General features: G+C 44.5%; 1 protein-coding gene across 1 annotated transcript in view; it reads left to right on the top strand.

Annotated features, from left to right (window-relative positions):
• Positions 1–80: 80 nt before the first annotated feature.
• Positions 81–19,870, top strand: part of NEK10 (NIMA related kinase 10) — a 269,835-nt gene continuing 250,045 nt past the window's right edge. Inside the window, 2 exon segments of the mRNA XM_059879962.1 lie at positions 81–6,223; positions 6,501–6,639. The gene's annotated coding sequence lies outside the window, so the exon portion shown is untranslated.

Raw genomic sequence — 19,870 nt, 5'->3', positions numbered from 1 at the left:
TACTTTGGTATTAGAAGAGCCCCCCCTACACGAGAGGGGATGGGGAAAAAGCAAGTAATTTCTGTTTGCTGCCTCCTGATTTTCCTGTGCTTTAGTAAGCAGGAGACAGAAAAGAGGAAACAGTGAGAGAAGAAAATGAAACAAAACAGTGTGTGTTTCACCATGATTTTGTGATAGTTAAGAAATAATGAAATTAAAGCCCTTTAAGATAGGCTGGTCCAGTATAGTCCCTATTTTAAGACACATCTGTTTAGAGTGAGAATCTTACAATGTGGAGTGTAATAAACACGCATCACATTGCATGATGGGTAATGAGCATATCTCAGGCGTGCTTTTCTTTTTTGTTTTTAGTGATTAATTTTATTATGGATTTTTTTTAGTAATAGCCAATGACGGGGTTCGGTCTGTCTTCCACTAGGCACATATGGAGCACTTCTTCCTGTGTTTTCTGGACTTGCTGTAAGGTTTCTGATTTCCCACAGTGAATCTGATAACCTTTGGGAGTGAGATGGAAAAAAGTGCTTAAGGTTTTGGAAGCTTCATTTGAAAGTTCTGTTTACATTTACTTGAGGGAAGAAATATTTTTTGTCAATGTATTATCCCCAGCTACAGAGCCCTGAGATTTTGTGGGCATTGAGGGTGGGGAGAACAAAGAAAACGGTGAGTTGCCCACTCAGTTTTGTTTGCTCTGGCTCCTTAAGGCAGGTCTGATCTCTCCAGCATCAGTTCTGTGACCTTCACATCACTAACTGTGCTTTTCAGGGAAACACTCCTATTGTTTGGAAAACCTTCCTTCCTGTTTCTCTGCTGTTCTTTCAAAGCTCAGCGTGAGTTGTGCCTTTTCTTCTAGTTGTGCTCTCCGTGTGCTGTCTGCTGTAAGAGCGTTTTCCTGCCTCCACTCAAGAGTGTGTGTCTGTGTTTAAAAATACTCTCTTACTGTTTTTGTTCTTTTCCTAGACCAGTGGTCTAGGGGCATTTTAGAAATTTGGGGAATTGTTTTTTTGTGTGTGTTCTTGTTGATTCTGAATATTTATTTCAACATCTATTTAAGGTACTTTTGTTTGTTCCTTATGTTAGTTATGACATTATACTATTTTACTTTGGAACGTGATTTATATAACCTGTGGATTCACATTATGATAGTGAAAGGGGTGTTCAGAAACACCAGTAGGGGATTTGAAGTCCTACAAACTTGGACTCTACCACGTCAGCCACGAGCCTGATGCAGGCGTGAGCGCCTTGCGGGCCTTGTGTCCATCTCACCTCAGGAACACAGGATGGGCGGCGCCACCCAGGTGGGTGTGCTGCCCCTGTCCTCCAGAGCCCCTGGTGTCCCAGGCCTCTTAATCGTCTATGTGACTGTCAGTTGTATTCAGGGGAGGCCGAAACATTAAGATTTTATTTTAAGAAAGAGGAGAAAGAGAAAGATGGGAAGCTCATTGAGTATTCTGATAAAAGTTCAGAGGAATACTTTTGTCTCCTGCTTAATATTTAAAATGTCTCTAGAGAATACGTCTGCCTTTCCTGTCACCTTTTTGTTTTGAATCAGGTTTTGGAAGGTTTAATCACCGCACTAATGGACATGCCCATGGCACTTGAAACTATATTAAGATGAGATTGAATTGTTCAGGGAGCAGCATGGGGGTTAAGGCTGGGCTCTAGATTGGAACTCTTAAGATCTCCCCTGCGTCCATCAATTACCAGCTCTGCTGTGGGCCTCCTGGCTCTAAACTAGGATGAGAAATAACCAGACGATGTGAAGAGTAAGTCAAACAACGATGAAAGAGTTTGGAACAGTCCCTGGCACAAAATAAACACTCATAAAGCTTCATAATGTGTGTACACTCATCTCACACGCTAGTAAAGTAATGCTAAAAATTCTCCAAGCCAGGCTTCAACAGTATGTGACCGTGAACTTCTGGTACTTCAAGCTGGATTTACAAAAGGCAGAGGAACCAGAGATCAAATTGCCAACATCCTTTGGATTATAAAAAAAATGAGACTTCCAGAAAAACATCTGCTTTATTGACTATGCCAAAGCCTTTGACTGTGTAGATCACAAAAAAACTGTGGAAAATTCTTAAAGAGATGGGAATACCAGACCACCTGACCTGCCTCTTGAGAAACCTGTATGCAGGTCAGGAAGCAACAGTTAGAACTGGACATGGAACAGCAGAATGGTTCCAAATAGGGAAAGGAGTACGTCAAGGCTGTATATTGTCACCCTGCTTATTTAACTTTTATGCAGAGTACATCATGAGAAATGCTGGGCTGGATGAAGCACAAGCTGGAATCCAAATTGCCGGGAGAAATATTAATAACCTCAGATATGCAGATGACACCACCCTTATGGCAGAAAGTGAAGAAGAACTAAAGAGCTTCTTGATCAAAGTGAAAGAGGAGAGTGAAAAGTTTGGCTTAAAGCTCAACATTCAGAAAACGAAGATCATGGTATCTGGTCCCATGGCAAATAGATGGGGAAACAGTGGCAGACTTTATTTTCTTGGGCTCCAAAATCACTGCAGATGGTGACTGCAGCCATGAAATTAAAAGACGCTTAACTCCTTGGAAGGAAAGTTATGACCAACCTAGATAGCATATTAAAAAGCAGAGATATCACTTTGCCTACAAAGGTCCGTCCTGTCAAGGTTATGATTTTTCCAGTAGTCATGTATGGATGTGAGAGTTGGACTATAAACAAAGCTGAGCACCAAAGAATTGATGCTTTTGAACTGTGGTGTTGGAGAAGACTCTTGAGAGTCCCTTGGACTGCAAGGAGATCCAATCAGTCCATCCTAAAGGAGATCAATCCTGGGTGTTCATTGGAAGGCCTGATGTTGAAGCTGAAACTTCCAATACTTTGGCCACCTGATACGAAGAGCTGACTCATTGGAAAAGACCCTGATGCTAGGCAAGATTGAAGGCAGGAGGAGAAGGGGACGACAGAGGATGAGATGGTTGGATGGCATCACTGACTCAATGGACATGAGTTTGAGTAAACTCCAGTAGTTGGTGGTGGACAGGGAGGCCTGGCGTGCTGCAGTCCGTGGGGTCGCAAAGAGTCGGACAGGACTGAGCGACTGAACTGACTGATTGACTATATTTCTCACAAAAATGAATTCAAATATGCTTGTCTTTTTCTAAACTTTTTAATGGGCAAGTCCATTTAAGTTTCTCCTTCTTTATAAAATGAGACGATCCCACTTTGGTTTTGTTTCAGTAGGCTGAACACAGCTACTGTGTTCACACAGTATTACTAACTTTTCATTATGCATGTTCCTTTCATTTATGCATGGATGTGCAACCTATATCCTATCATTTATAATAAATTGTACATGTTCTTGTTCCATAATGATTTATCCTATGAGTTTTTCTGATGTGAGTTTGCTATATAAGAAGATAGTGATTGAAATTCTTTTCATGGATAGGTAATTCAGAAACCAACCTCATAAATTACCTTATTTCATGAGAATGGCCATGAAACAACATTGAAATCAGTAATGTGATTTATAAGTACCCCTTAAAGAGTCCAGATACAATGCTGGAGTCACTTTTCTATAAGCATTGAGTATAAATAATTGGGTTTATTTTTACCTGAAACCTCCTCTATGATCATAAGATAAAATGAATAAATAAATAAGAAAACTTCAAAGGAAAATAGAACACAGGATTAAAGATTTCAAAGACAGTTATGAAGGAACTAGCTGAGTGGAGGAGAGAAGTTTGCCTAGGCAAACTTGTGGATAAGAGTATACTTATCTGGTGCCCCATGGGAAAACCTATGTTTCAGGAAGTCAGCGTACCCAATGTGATATATATATATATGGCTGTGCAAAATATCAAGAAAGGCTTCCCATGTTCCTAGGAAAGCTGTATTTGGATATATATAAATTATGTAAATCATGTTACATAAGGAAGTCCAATAGGAAGAAACCTCCTATTGTGTAAGTGATGTGTAAGTAGTAGTTTATTATGTATGTGGAATCCAGAAAAAAATAGTCATATTTATATATATATATAAGTAATATTTGCCCAGTCTTTCAGAAATATAATGGTAAATATACTCACCAGTGTGAGTAAGGGGAAAGGTAGTGAAAACACTACCCCGACAACTGCAGTTGCCTCTCTTAATGTAAGGTATGAAAAGAGGTGAGCGATTAGGATCCTCTGGTGGCAAACGTTCCAGGAGGTCACATGAACTTAAAGCCCTCCAGCTACTCAGGAAGGTTCCTCATACAATACCAGCAGCAATAGAGTGTGCATTTTTTTCCAGGGGAATTTCCAACACCCATGTTTGTTTGATCGAGTGACAGATGTGAATCACCGCTCGTGTTCATATTGATGTTCTGAAAATTTGTTGTCCAGCTTCTTCCTCAGCACAACAGACCACTTCTCAAATTCTTTCCTGATTAGGTTTAGGAAATCAGACCACCATTTTTTCTTTGCTTTTTTTTTTTTTTTCCTTTTTTTCTCTTTTCCCCTGATTTTGCATCTTTATAAAGACACCATTGGTAGTATACAAGAATAGTTTTAATGTAAACCAAGATCTCTGAATCTCTCTTTCCATGCATACGTCCTGCCTATAATACTACATTGTGTGGGACACCATACTCTTGAATGCCTTTTTTCACTGTGTCTGCCTCTCAACACCCTTTTACGGGGATGTCTATTTCTCTTCTGTGTATCTTTCATTTGTTTTCTGAAGCTTGGTTCCACTAATAAAATTTTATTTCCTGGTTTTTTTTTTCTTGCAGTTTTTGTTCCTCAGTTCAGTTCTGTTCAGTCGCTCAGTCGTGTCTGACTCTGCGACCCCGTGAATTGCAGCACGCCAGGCCTCCCTGTCCATCGCCAACTCCTGGAGTTCCCTCAGACTCATGTCCATCGAGTCGGTGATGCCATCCAGCCATCTCATCCTCTGTTGTCCCCTTTCCTCCTGCCCCCAACCCCTCCCAGCATCAGAGTCGTTTCCAATGAGTCAACTCTTCGCATGAGGTGGCCAAAGTGCTGGAGTTTCAGCTTTAGCATCACTCCTTCCAAAGAACACCTAGGGCCGATCTCCTTTAGAATGGACTGGTTGGATCTCCTTGCAGTCCAAGGGATTCTCAAGAGTCTTCTCCAACACCACAGCCTCACAAAAGTGGCTTCTAATGCATTTGCCTAATTTTCCTGACCCTTTTCGTGGGCAAGTCCATTCGAAGTTTTTCTGAAATGGGGCTATATTCCACCCTGGTTGTAGTTCAGCAGTTTGAACACAGCTCCTTCATTACTATTTCTTCATTATTCATGTTCATTGTCTATCTATGCATGGATATGCATCCTTAGGAAGGAACTGCAGTTCAGTTCAGTTCAGTTCAGTCGCTCAGTCGTGTCCGACTCTATGCGACCCTATGGACTACAGCACGCCAGGCTTCCCTGTCACCAGCTCCTGGAGTTAAACTCACGTCCATCGAGTCCATGTGATGTTAAGAGGTTTTTTTTAAGCTGTCATAAAATTCAAACATTTCTCAATAAAAAGATTCAGGCTCTCACGAAAGATTAAGCTCCTTGCTCAACCCCACAAACGAGCTGGTGACCGGTGTCCACGCGGCTCACACCATGTCCCCATCTCCTGCTGCGGGCCAGAATCGTTCAACGTGTCTCTACGTCACACAGAGGCTCCTCAGCAGGTTGCACTGATCTGAAACTTTTCACAGTAAATCTGCTTTGAAAGGTAGTTGATTTCTAGTCCATACCAGTTCTTGAAATTAAGCACCCCAAAGTGAAGCTGCTCTTTCCCACCCATTTTATCTCAAACGCCGAAGGTTGGTACCCGAGTCCACAGGAGCCCGGAGGGCAGCTAGAGTCTGTGGGAGGCGGCGCCGCGCCCCTCAAGCCCCACCTCCCCGCTCGCGCGGCGCCGCCTGGCCCTGCGCGTTCTCCGCTGCTACGGCAACCTGAGGCCGGCGTCCCCGTCTCCACGGCCCCAGAACGGCCGCAGGTGACTGGGTGAGACGCCCGACGGGCAGAACAAGAGGCGTCGGCATTGGCTGAGGCAGCGAAGGTTGGTGGCCGGAAGGAGCATTTGACTGGAGCACCAACGGCGCTACGGGCAGCGGTACCCCTGAGACTGAGGGGACAGGCGCGAGGTGGGGCCTAGGAGGACAGGCCCCGAACCAGAGTAGCGTGACCGCAGCAGAAACGATGAGATGCGCTTCGGCCTGAAGGAGGGGCCCTCCCTCGGGCGGTGAGTGAGTCGTAGAAAGCCTCCCTCCGCCGGCTCGCGGTTTCAGCAGGGTCTCCAGAGAGATGCCCGCGGGTGCTTGCGGAGCAGCCTGCGGCCTCGCAGTGAGCGCTCCTAGGCAGGAGGCAGGGCAGAGGGTGCGGGCTCTCGGGCTTGCGGGAGTCACTGTGAGCCAGTCTCTTAGCAGACGGGTGGTATTGGGCGGAAGGATGCTCGGTAAGTGTCATCGACGATGCGTGATGGTCCTTTCAGGTCCCTAAAGTACTTACTCTGTTTACAGGAAGCCTGAGTGTGTCTCTCCCAGTTTGCTCCTAAACCTCTGGAGACTCCTTCATAAAACCGTTTCTGGGCGTCGCTTCTCTGCCTTCCCGTTATATGGTGCTGTTCTGACATTCCCTCTGCTTCTCTGCTCCACGTGGGTGAGCCTGTCCAGTTCCATGCCTCCAGGCAACACACGTCTACTGATTCCTTGAAAACCTCCACCTTCAGCCTAGGCTGCTCCGCTCGCGCCAGACCCCAGAACCCAACTGCGAGTTAGCTCCACACGTGTGCAGGCTTAAACATCATCTTCCCTGTTCCCACGGAGTGTCTCGCCCTTGGATTCCTTATCCGAGGCACCAAGACACCAAAACCACATCTAGACAATTGACATTTACTGCCTCTGCTTCATTTCCACCAGTTATCAAGGCGGTGCCTTCTTCATAGCTGTCAAATCAGTTCCCACCTCACTGTCGCCCTTCTTGCATTATCATTTCCACCAGTATATTGGTTAAATTCAACAAGGGTCCACCTTTCCCGACTGTCCCTATCTCATCCATTTTTCCATCTATTGGTAGACTGATGTTTCTTTAAAAACATACAAGGGCATTTCACTTCCTGCCGAGACTGCCTGTCATCCCATCCAGACTTCCTGGTTAGGCCTTCCCTCAGCAGGTCTGCCTTTGCTCCTAGAACAGCTGCCCTCTTTCCGGTGTGTGCCGATTCACCTGCTGCTCACACTGCCTGCAGTGGGCTCCACTTCTGGACATTCCCCAACCCTGCCCGCACTCCCCAGTCACTCTATGTGTCATGTGTCTGCTTCCTCCTCTAGACACACACTCTGAGGGCCGAGGCAACGTCTGTCCTACTCACCGTTTGTCATGTCTGTCAGAGTACCCTGCGTGTAGCAGGGGCTCGATGAATGCTGGTTAAATGGATGATTCTCTAAAAGGAGAAGTTACTGTTTTTCATGGCATCCAGTAAAGCTTTTACCTATGAAAGATGAATGCTGAATTTACAGGTTTTACTTTGATTTCAAGATCCTTGGTGTTGAAAACTACTTCAATTCTCAATCCATATTTCATGCTATAATCATATTAATGGTAGCTGCTGTTATATGGCATAAGTTTAACATGGAAAACAGAGAGAGTACAGTGTAGTTTTGGAGAAGGAAATGGCAACCCACTCCAGTGTTCTTGCCTGGAGAATCCCATGGATGGAGAAGCCTGGTAGGCTGCAGTCCATGGGGTCGCACAGGGTCGGACACAACTGAAGCGACTTGGCAGTACAGTGTAGTTTGCAAGAGATGGGCTTTGAATCAGATATATTCAAACCCAAGTATATGGCTTTGAATCCTGGCTCCAACCGTTTGGCTTTGTGGCCCCTTGTCTGTGGCTTCTTTATCTGTGCACTGGGATAATAATAACGCTCACCTCATAGAGTTATTTTAAAGACTAAATGACTTGATATAGGGAACTCAACCTGCTACTCTGTGGCAACCTAGAGGGGTGGGATGGAATGGGGAGTGGGAGTGAGGGAGGTTCAAGAAGGAGGCGACACATGTATACTTATGGCTGATTCACGTTGTTGTATGGCACAAATCAACACAACTGTAAAGCAATTATCCTCCAACTAAATTTTTTAAAAAATTAGAAACATTCACAAGGATGTTTATAGCTGCTTTAGTCACAGTTACCAAATATCTGCAAACAACCAAGATGTCCTTCAGAGAGGGAATGGATAAATATACTGTGGTGCATCCAGACAATGGAATACTATTCATAGCTAAAAAGAAATTCAGGGACTTCCATGGTCTGGTGGTTAAGAGTGTGCTTGCCTGTGCAGGGGACATGGGTTCAGTCCTTGGTGGGAGACGATCCCACATGCCTTGGAGCAACTAAGCCCATACACCATAACTACTGAAGCCTGGGAGCCTAGAGCCCATTCTCAGGAACAAGAGAAGTTACCACAACGAGAAGCCTGCACCCCACAACTGGAGAGTAGCCCCTACTCGCCACAACTAGAGAAAGCTCTCGCATAGCAACAAAGACGCAGTACAGGCAAAAATAAAAAGAAATGACTATTAAGCCATGGAAAGACATGGAGGAACCTTAAATGCATATTACTAAGAAGAGTAAGAAGCCAATCTGAAAAGGCTATATACTGTATAATTCCAACTATATGACATTCTGGAAAAGGCAAAACTATGGGGACAGTGAAAAGATCATTGGTTATCAGGGGTTAGCAGGCAGTGGAGGAGGAATAAGCAGGTAGAGCACAGATTTTTAGGGTGGATTTTTACATACTCTGTATGAATCATAATGTTGTACATAGGTGTTGTACAGAGTTCACCATAGGTGTTGTACGTAGGATACAAAGTATCCTATGTCCATGGAGAATCCCATGGACACAGGAGCCTGGCAGGTACAGTTCATGGGGTAGCAAAGTGTCAGACCCTACTGAAATGACTAGCACACATGCACACATCCAGGCAGTATGGTGTGACTAGGTTATGGGATGATGTCCTAGAAATTGCACTTGACTGAACTAACTGGTTTTTACCTTTTGTGAACTGACCATGGAAATTTCACAATTCCACACTTCAGTGTTTCTTGTTCTGTGCCATCTGCAAGTAGTATTGATCATGAGGGAGGCTATGCTATGTGTTTGGACATAATGCATGTATCCACCATTATGATGTCATACAGAGTATGTAAAAATCTATCCTAAAAATCTTCTGTGCTCTACCTGTTTATTCCTCCTCCATGGCCTACTAACCCCTGATAACCAATGGTCTGTTGTACATAGGTGGTGAACTCTAAAGTAACCTATGGACTCTGGATAATAATGATGTGTTAATGTAGGTTCATCCTTGGGAATAACTGTGCCATCTGCAAGTAGTATTGATCATGAGGGAGGCTATGCTAGTGTGTAGGGGGGTACATGGGAAATCTCTATACCTCCCTGTCAAATTTGTGGTAAACCTAAAACTGCCCTAAAGAATAAAGTCTTTTAAAAGTAGAACAAGAAACACTGAAGTTGGAATTGTGAAATTTCCATGGTCAGTTCACAAAAGGTAAAAATCAGTTAGTTCAGTCAAGTGAATTTCTAGGACATCATCCTATAACCTAGTCACACCATACTGCTTGGATGTGTGCATGCGTGCTAGTCATTTCAGTAGGGTCTGACACTTTGCTACCCCATGAACTGTACCTGCCAGGCTCCTGTGTCCATGGGATTCTCCAAGCAAGTATAGTGGAGTGGGTAGCCATGCCCTCCTCCTGGGGGTCTTCCTGACCCAGGGATCGAATGTACATCTCTCATGTCTGCTGCATTGGCAGGCGGATTCTTTACCACTATGCTACCTGGGAAGCACACACACTATACTGTACTACTTGATCACAAACTTCTGTGTACAGCAACAGCTCTGATACAGGTAAAGGACTCAAGTGAGAGCTTTGTGTGCATTTGATGAATCCAGGGTGCTCTGCCAGATAAGGATGGGGCAAAAGAAAGTGTAACCAGCAAAGTCTCAAGTAGGTGAAAGAAAGGCCTAGAATGTCACCCTGCCTGTCTGAGCCAAACAGACATTGAGGATAGTCAGAGTAGACTGCATGGAGCCCTTGAAGAGGTGGAGAGGAGATAAACGTTTTCTGGGTGTCCAGCAGGGAGTGAAACCAAGACCCTGTGCTTTCAGAGCCCAGTTTCCCAAGGGTGGTAGCCCAGAATCCGTAGAACTCAGAGTCTCACCCCAGATGCCTGGGTTCAAATTGCAGCTCCGCCGCTGCTGTACACAGGGCCTCTGCTGCATTACTTAATCTTGGCACCTCAATTTCCCTGCATGTAAAATGAAGTTGTTGTGAGCCTTACATGAATCAGTAGAGACAAATTTCTTAGAACTATGGTGGGTATCATGGCATCCGGTCCCATCACTTCATGGCAAATAGATGGGGAAACAGTGGAAACAGTGGCTGACTTTATTTTTTGGGCTCCAAAATCACTGCAGATGGCGATTGCAGCAGTGAAATTAAAAGACGCTTACTCCTTGGAAGGAAAGTTATGACCAACCTAGACAGCATAGTAAAAAGCAGAGACATTACTTTGCCAACAAAGGTTGATCTAGTCAAGGCTATGGTTTTTTCCAGTGGTCATGTATGGATGTGAGAGTTGGACTATAAAGAAAGCTGAGCGCCGAAGAATTGATGCTTTTGAACTGTGATGTTGGAGAAGACTCTTGAGCATCCCTTGGACTGCAAGGAGATCCCACCAGTCCATCCTAGAGGAAATCAGTCCTGGGTGTTCACTGAAAGGACTGATGTTGAAGCTGAAACTTCCAATACTTTGGCCACCTGGTACGAAGAGCTGACTCATTGGAAAAGACCCTGATGCTAGGCAAGATTGAAGGCAGGAGGAGAAGGGAACGACAAAGGATGAGATGGCTGGATGGCATCACTGACTCAATGGACATGAGTTTGAGTAAACTCCGGGAGTTGGTGATGGACAGGGAGGCCTGGCGTGCTGCAGTTCATGGGGTTGCAAAGAGTCGGACGTGACTGAGTGACTGAACTGAACTGAACCGATGGTGGGTATGTAGGAAGTTCCATGTACATGTTGGCTCAGCAGTCCCCAACCTTTTTGGCACCGGGGACTAGTTTCATGAAAGACAATTTTTCCACAGACTGGGCAGCAATGAGGGAGGAGCGGGCGATGGTTTCAGGATTTATGATGTCACTGCTGATCTGAGCAGAGGCAGAGCTCAGGTAGTAAGGGAGTGGTATGTAGCGGCTGCAATACAGGTGAAGCTTGGCTAGCTCTCCTGTTGCTCACCTCCTGCTGTGCAGCCTGGTTCCTAACAGGCAGCAACAGGTACTGGCCCATGGCCTGGGGTTTGGGGGCCCTGTGTTAGCTGTTTCTATTATGCTTTGCTTGGGAGAGAGAAATAAGAGATGAAAATAAAGCAGGATGTGGGGGATAGAAAGTGTCACCATGGGAACAGGTTGTATGGCTTAGATTTGGAAATGACTCTTACATTTTTGAGACCTGGTCTTCCACAGGAAAGTGAACTCTACATATACTCATATATCCGCCTGACATGTGTGATTAAAAAAAAAATCATGAAAATGAGCACTGAGTAAAATAGATGGTTTCTCATTTAGTAAAATGATGCTCATCCATATCTAGAGGTCAGAGTTCCCTTCATCTCAGCTGAAATCTGCAACAGTCATCATAAAGGTCATGCTGTCACACTCATGAGGTCAGCTCAGTTCAGAGCTTATTCAGTCTTGTATTAGGAGTACTTATAGTTGACAATGGAGAAGGCAATGGCACCCCACTCCAGTACTCTTGCCTGGAAAATCCCATGGATGGAGGAGCCTGGTAGGCTGCAGTCCATGGGGTCACTAAGAGTCGGACACGACTGAGCAACTTCACTTTCACTTTTCACTTGCATGCATTGGAGAAGGAAATGGCAACCCACTCCAGTGTACTTGCCTGGAGAATCCCAGGGACGGGGGAGCCTGGTGGGCTGCTGTCTCTGGGGTTGAACAGAGTCGGACACGACTGAAGCGACTTAGCAACAGCAGCAGCAGTAGCAGCAGCAGCATAGTTGACAAGAAATCTAGCTTTATAACCCTCAAGAGAATCAAAACAACAAAATGACCATCAAATGTCACGTATCTAGAAGAGAGACTAAAAAACCCTTATACAAAAATTGAAATAAAGACAAGAGGCAGACTGGATAACGCACAGCAGCCTTGACATTGATCCTGGGCCATCAGGGAAAAGTCACACAATATTTAGTGTATTTTGCATAAATGACAGGGAATTGTTAATTGATTTGAGAAAAATGTGTCTGAAGTAATATTTTATTATTAAGGTGATAACATTTACCTAGAAAGTTCACTTAGGCAAATAGCAGGATAAAGGCAACCAAAAGGAAGAGTTAGTATAGAATTCAGTTAATAAGGAGGGCCCTGCGTGGCCTTAAATTCCTGCTCATCCACCAGGGATTTACAGCTCTGTGACTCTGAGAAATTACTTAACCTCTGTGGGCCTCAGTTCTTTGATCTGTGAAATGGGGACAGTACAGGTAGTTGCCTTATAGCTTTGTTAGATTTATATTAATATTGGTTAATGTATAGAAGCAAAACAGTTGGACTGTGAAGAAGGCTGAGCGCCGAAGAATTGATGCTTTTGAACTGTGGTGTTGGAGAAGACTCTTGAGAGTCCCTTGGACTGCAAGGAGATCCAACCAGTCCATTCTGGAGATCAGCCCTGGGATTTCTTTGGAAGGAATGATGCTAAAGCTGAAACTCCAGTACTTCGGCCACCTCATGCGATGAGTTGACTCACTGGAAAAGACTCTGATGTTGGGAAGGATTGGGGGCAAGAGGAGAAGGGGACAACAGAGGATGAGATGGCTGGATGGCATCACTGACTCGATGGACGTGAGTCTGAGTGAACTCCGGGAGTTGGTGATGGACAGGGAGGCCTGGCATGCTGCGATTCACGGGGTCGCAGAGAGTCGGACACGACTGAGCGACTGATCTGATCTGATCTGATCTGATAGAAGCAGAATGGTCCTGGCACAGGGCAAGCCCACATAAACATTTGCTTTTATTGTTGTTACTGTTGCCAGATATGAGATCTTGGCCAAGTTACCGAAACTCAGTCAGTTCCATCATCTGTGAGCTGGAGATACAACCCAGCCTCATCCCAGGGTTGTGTAAGGATTAAATGAATACAGCAAAGTGCCTGTAATAGTAAATCCAAACTAACATCAGAGGTAACAAATTAAAATGAAGACTATTTGTGGCATTAAAAACAGTGGTTTTTTTTTTTCATTTTATGTCAGTGTTTGTCATTTGTGAACCAAAGTCAGTGAATACAGGTAAATGACTTCAAATAAGCATGACAATCTCTTCAAGCTGATGTAGCAGTAATATTACCAATAATAGTATTTAGAAAAACTGTCATAATAACACCTGAGCTAGCTACCGACAGCTTCTTTTGTTTTGTTTTGGGCCCTACCATGCAGCACGCGGGAATCTTAGTTCCCAAACCAGATATTGAACTTGGACCAAGAGCAGTGGAAGTGCTAATCTCTGGACCACCAGGGAAGTGCCCTGGACAACTTTAAAAGAGTTTATTTTTATTTCATCCTGACTACCATCTTATAATGGGGATATTATTGTTTCTGTTTTCTTGTAAATGAGGGAACTAATCATCAGAGAAGCCCAGGGACTGTCTGAGGTCACTCGCTGGGCAAGTAGACACCAGGTCTCCTCCACCGCTGCTGCATCCCAGTCAGGCAGCTGGAAGACTTCACCGCCCCAAGCCTGTTAGCACTGCATCAGTGGAGACCACGGCATGCGTACGACATGTGTATGCGTGTGCATGGGCTACACTTGACATCAACGTCAATACTCATCTTTCCTGTAGGAAGTGTTATCGTCCCATTCGTGTATATTTGAGGCAGCCCATATTTAACACAGATATCTTACTTATTTTGTGGCTACCATGTGTTTTTAAAGAGACTTTGGTAAAACCAACATTCTGTGACTAGATGCTGGTCAGCTAGGGCAGACATGTCCTTTGTGAGAGTTTTTTCATGATCTTTATTCTCCATCTATAAACAGTGATCCTCCAGTTATACCTGGAGCTTCCCGGTCACTTTCACTTGGGGTTTGTTTGTGCATTCATTCATTCAGCAATCATTTATTGAGCACTTCCATTTTGTTATAAACCAGCAGTGCTGAGCTGGATGCTGCGGATGTGCAAACTCTCTGTCACTCGCATCCCTGACTAGTGTATAGTAAACGAAAGGAGCCAGATATGCATCTTTATTGAATTATTGCTGGAATCTGCCCCTTATTAAGAGCTTCAAGGCATGGAGATCAGAGAAAGTTCCCTTGAGATGAATGAGACTTCCAGGCCTTTCAGCACTAATCTGGCCCTTCAGTCCAGGAAAAACGGGTCTGGGCCCAGGTCTGAGTGGAGCTGTTGGGAGCTGAGGCTTCATCTCACAGGACACTCATGGACCTCCTTATGTTTTGTTTTTATGCTGAGAGAAATGGGAAGCCCATGAAGGCTCAATTGGTCAGTTTTGTACCAAAAAAAAAAAAAATGCTTTCGATGCTGTGCAGAGAACAGCTTTGTTGTTGGGAAGAGAGAGAAACTAGAGGTTGGGAGTCCATTTAGGAAGTGGTTCCTGCAGTTCAGGAACCAGGGGGTTCCTGCAGGGGGTGGTGATGCAGATGAGGGTATAAGTGGTGAGGATGCAGAGATGCAGACAGACAGGAACCACACTGAGTAGAAAAATAGAGATCTAATGAGTGAGGGCCTGAGGAAGAGGAAGTGTCATTTTCCCAAGGTTCATGCCCAAGTGCTGCTCTTGATTTGAGACTATTTGAGACTCTTCTGTTTCAAATGTTAGCTATAGCCCAGGAGGTCAGCATCAGCTCTCCAGCCCAGCTCATCTGCTCTGTTTCCTCCAACCGTACTCCACCTACCACCCCGTGCTCCTGATCCATCACACACACCTTTCCAGAACTCTTTCATCAGCCCCCACTGGGCTTTCTTTCCCTTAAACTCATTCAATTTATAACCTCCTTGAGAAACTAATTTTCTCTGCTTTTTGACCTTTCTAGGGTTCCTATTTACTTCCATGCATTAGGCTGACCTATAAGAAATTGTTCTTTTTTTTAAGGCCCCAATATCAGCAGTTTTGTGTTGCTTAACCTCCACGTTTCTGATTGCCTGCACAGCTGAGTTGTGGACAGATGCTTCTGAAGCCTCCAGTAGTGTCTTGTGCACAGAGCACAATAAATTAAATATGCACTTAATAAAGAAATATGATTAGACGAAGCAATTTTATTTTGTGGCTCAGAAAGTAATTCAGTGCTGCTGTTTGTTATGAACATTGATGTGTTCATCTGGTATTCTCTTTATTCTTTGAGGATCTGGTTGGTTGGGCTGAATGCACACTCGCTTATTATCGTGATTTATTTCCATGAAGGCTGACTTTGTGGGGGAAGGCATTTTTTTTTTTTTAACCATGTCTTATTCAATACAGTAGCGTCAGTGTCTGCCATATAAGAAGAGATCAAAAATTGTTTCCAGAAGGAATGAATGAATATCATTGTCACCTTTCTCTGTCACACAGTATCAGAATTGAATGTAATCTTACTGTGTATGGAGGTCAGTGAATAAAGAGAAGTTTGATGTGCTACTTTAGTTGTTTTTATCGACTGGTTAATATAAGTTCTTTCTTCAAACCATCTGGACCTTTTTCCCTTTACAGTGTCCCTACTTAGTACATGGGTTTCAGGTTCACTTTCCCTCTCAGAGGCATCTTCTGCACTGTGTCACAAGTAGACCTGTGTGAACAGCCACACGGGCCTGAGCACAGGCACAAACGCCACGCAGGGGCAGTTGAGGGGGCCCATAGGGGCTCTACCCTATCTGTGGGCATCATCCTTTGTCACAAAAGGCTTACTAATAAAATGGGAAATAAAGCTTGAAAATAGGAAAACGATAATGATGTCTGTTGCCATATATTCCTGTTAACTTTTTTTAAATTGGGATATAATTGCTTTACAATGTTGTGTTAGTTTCTGCTGTACAGTAAAGTGAATCAGCTGTGTGTATACATATATGCCCCCCCTCTGGGACCTCCCATTCCCCGCATCCCACCCCTCTAGGTCATCACAGAGCAGTGAGCGGAGCTCCCTGTGCTGTACAGCAGCTTCTCACTAGCCAGCTAATTTACTCATGGCGATGTATATGTGAAACAGCACTCTCAGCCCACCTTGGGTTAGATTCACCAGAAGATGATGAAAGCAGACACTTACAGGCACGTCTAACCTATGATGTTGTTTAGTCGCTCGGTCGTGCCCAATTCTTTTGCGACCCCGTGGACTGTAGCCCGCCAGGCTCCTCTGTCCATGGGATTCTCCAGGCAAGAACACTGGAGTGGGTTGCTGTGCCCTCCTCCAGGGGATCTTCCCGACCCAGGGATGGAACCCGCGTCTCCTGAACTGGCAGATTCTTTACTGCTGAGCCGTCTAACCTCTAGCAGTTGCTCAGTAAACATTCGGAGGAATGAGTGGGAGGCAGTCAGGATGCTCTTCTTATTTTTGGTTCTTTTATCCCCCAGGCACTTGTTTAAACAGAAAGCAGAAGGTTGTTTAAAGAACAAACTGTGCTAGGGAAGGTGTCAAGTCTGCTGACCCGGGCGCAAGGCCCTGACGATACTTGCCCTTCACCGCCGCCGCTTCTGCCAGTGGCAGTTCTGTTATAACTGCACCTTTGGCTCCGTGTGATGCTTAAGACTCACCACCTACCTAGTTCTCATGAGTGAACCTGGATGAGTGGGTGCATATTTGTAAGCACACCAAAGTCCAGGAGGTGAAGTTATGCAAGCATCGCTTGTCATATGTCAACCTTTGCTCTCATCTAAGGGCCAATGTCAACAAATTCTCCTCTTCCGTCTCCCTTTGAGCTGCCTTTAATATTCAGACCCTGAAGGGGAGCTGGACTTTGTTCTGTTTCTCTTCCTCAAAGTGCCTTATGGCCTCGACACATTTCCCTCTCTGAGCCTCTGTTTCTTCCTGTGTTCATTAAAGGCACTAAATCTTGATCGGCACCAGGGGACCTATCGGTCTGTTTTGCTTGTCCTATACTGGTATCTTGTTTTGCTTCATTTAAATAATATATTTATTTTATTTACTTGGCTGCTCTGGGTCTTAGTTGCAGCATACGAATCCTTAGTTAAGGTATGTGGAATCTAGTCCCCTGACCATGGATCGAATCTGGGCCCCCTGCATTGGAAACATGGACTCTTAGCCACTGGACAAGCCCCTGTTATGCTTCATTTTTAATGTACTTTTGAAACCCTTTAAGGAGGATGTACCATCTCAGGCCTCGCTGAAGCTCTGCTGCTTGGTCATCTACTCTGCGGGTGTCATTCATTTAAAGGTGTTCCTGAGAAGGCAATGGCACCCCACTCCAGTACACTTGCCTGGAAAATCCCATGGATGGAGGAGCCTGGTGGGCTGCAGTCCATGGGGTCGCTAAGAGTCGGACACGACTGAGCGACTTCACTTTCACTTTTCACTTGCATGCATTGGAGAAGGAAATGGCAACCCACTCCAGTGTTCTTGCCTGGAGAATCCCAGGGACGGGGGAGCCTGGTGGGCTGCCGTCTATGGGGTCACACAGAGTCGGACACAACTGAAGCGACTTAGCAGCAGCAGTAGCAGTGAGCCTGGAAGGTGACATACCCCTGATACTACATGTTCCAGGAGGGCCTTTCTTGTGATAACTGTCTGTTCTGCTAACTCCACCCATATTTCCCACTGAGGAACCATAACAATATGATACAAGAATCAAGCCCATAGTTTAGAGACTCCCTTTGTGAGCTACAGTAGGTATGAACAAGTCCTATTTCTTAACAGTTCTTTTGCTTTTTGATCACTTAAAATTTCTGGGTGTGTTTTATTTTCCAGTGGTTTGTCCAACATAATCTGATGCTTTCTGTGCAGGATTTATACTTTTCTAAAGACCAAGCTCCTATATCTGTGACGTTAAGTATAATTATTCTTTGTAAAAAGAAATGCTTTGTCTATTCTCAGAACACTTTACTAAAATAAACTGCTCAAGTGGCCAATACACTGGTTTTTCTTGACTGTGCCATGTGGCTTGTGGTCGGGATCTTAGTCCCCCGATCAGGGACACAGTGGAAGCATGGAGTACTAACCACTGGACCACAAGGGAAGTCTCCCAATGTATTTTTAATGTTTATTTTGAAATAACTTGAGAATTGCATAAAAGCTGCAAAAATCGTACAGTGAGCTCCCATGTACCCTCCACTCAGCTTCCCCTAACGTTAGCAGCCTGTGGCACCGTGATACAGTTGTCAAGATTGAGAAAATATCATTTAACCAGTACATTTGAACACATTTTCCTTATTTCTGGTTGGTCTATGTGAATTATAACTTTTTTTGAATCCTATCTTATTTTATGGAGAAGGGAATGGTAACCCACTCCAGTATTCCTGCCTGGAGAATCCCACGGACAGAGGAGCCTGACGGGCTACAGAACATGAGTTTGAAGAGAGTTGGACCCAAGTGAGCGACTAACACACATACACATTTAAACCACTTTTTTTTCTCAAAATTTTAAAGGGACTTTAAGAAAATATGTGTATAAGTAAAGGACCTGGAGCAATGATTTTTCACTTTGCATTTCCAGCTGTTTGTGGGACTGAAAGTTCTCTGTTTTTAATACCTCCCTGAGCACAGACAGACTGCATCTTGACATCTAACATGGAGGTTAGCCGTCATTCTGTCAAGGAAAGAAGGGAAGACTTCCTGTTGTTGGCACAAGTAGTTCTAACTTCCTTTTGTTATAGGGGTTCACTATGTTTCTCAAAAATAATAAACTCTTAGTTTATTATTAGTTATGCCAAACTCTTACTGCTGTTATGTTCTAAGTACTGTGTTTTTTTGTTTGTTTGTTTGTTTAAAAACTCTTTCTTGATAGCTCAGTTGGTAAAAATCTGTCTCCAATGCAGGAGATCCCAGTTCAATTCCTGAGTTGGGGAGATCTGCTGGAGAAGGGATAGGCTACCTACTCCAGTATTCTGGCCTAGAGAATTCCATGGACTGTATATGTATAGTCCATGGGGTTGCAAAGAGTCAGACATGACTGAATGACTTTCACTTTCTTTCAAAAGGCAGTAAGGGCTTCCCAGGTAACTCAGCTGTTAAGGAAGCTGCCTACAATGCAGGAGATCCTGGTTCAATTCTTGGGTTGGGAAGTTCCCCTGGAGAAGGGATAGGCTATCCACTCCGGTATTCTTGGGTTTCCCTGGTGGCTCAGATGGTAAAGAATCTGCCTGCAAGCGGGAGACCTGGGTTCAATCCCTGGGTTGGAATGATCCCCTGGAAGGGGGCATGGCAATCCGCTCCAGTATTCTTGCCTGGAGAATCCCCATGGACAGAGGAGCCTGGCGGGCTACAGTTCATGGAGTCACAAAAGAGGCGGACATGACCAAGTGACTAAACATAAGCATAAAAGGCAGTAATGGAATAGTTTACAAAGATGCAACCTAAGTGATTAGAAGGAAAAACTTCTATTTGTGGGATTTGAAGCTATATCCCGAAATGAATCAAATGAGGCCATGTAAGGATCTCTCGAGCAGTTAAAGCAACTGGGGAATAACGAAGAATTTCTGGGCAGAGAACCTGAAAATCATGGCACAGATACTCACCATGTTGTTCAATTAGTGGGCTTACATTTGCACAATTTACATGAATTACAATCAATTTTACTGTGGCATGGGTATTTCTCTCTGTCATATGTGTTTGCCCTGCAAGTACTAAGTGAGGT

The sequence above is a fragment of the Bos taurus genome, chromosome 22 (assembly GCF_002263795.3).
Source record: "Bos taurus isolate L1 Dominette 01449 registration number 42190680 breed Hereford chromosome 22, ARS-UCD2.0, whole genome shotgun sequence".
In the NCBI taxonomy this organism is placed as follows: Eukaryota; Metazoa; Chordata; class Mammalia; order Artiodactyla; family Bovidae; genus Bos; species Bos taurus.
This window is presented reverse-complemented; position numbering and strand designations above follow the sequence as displayed.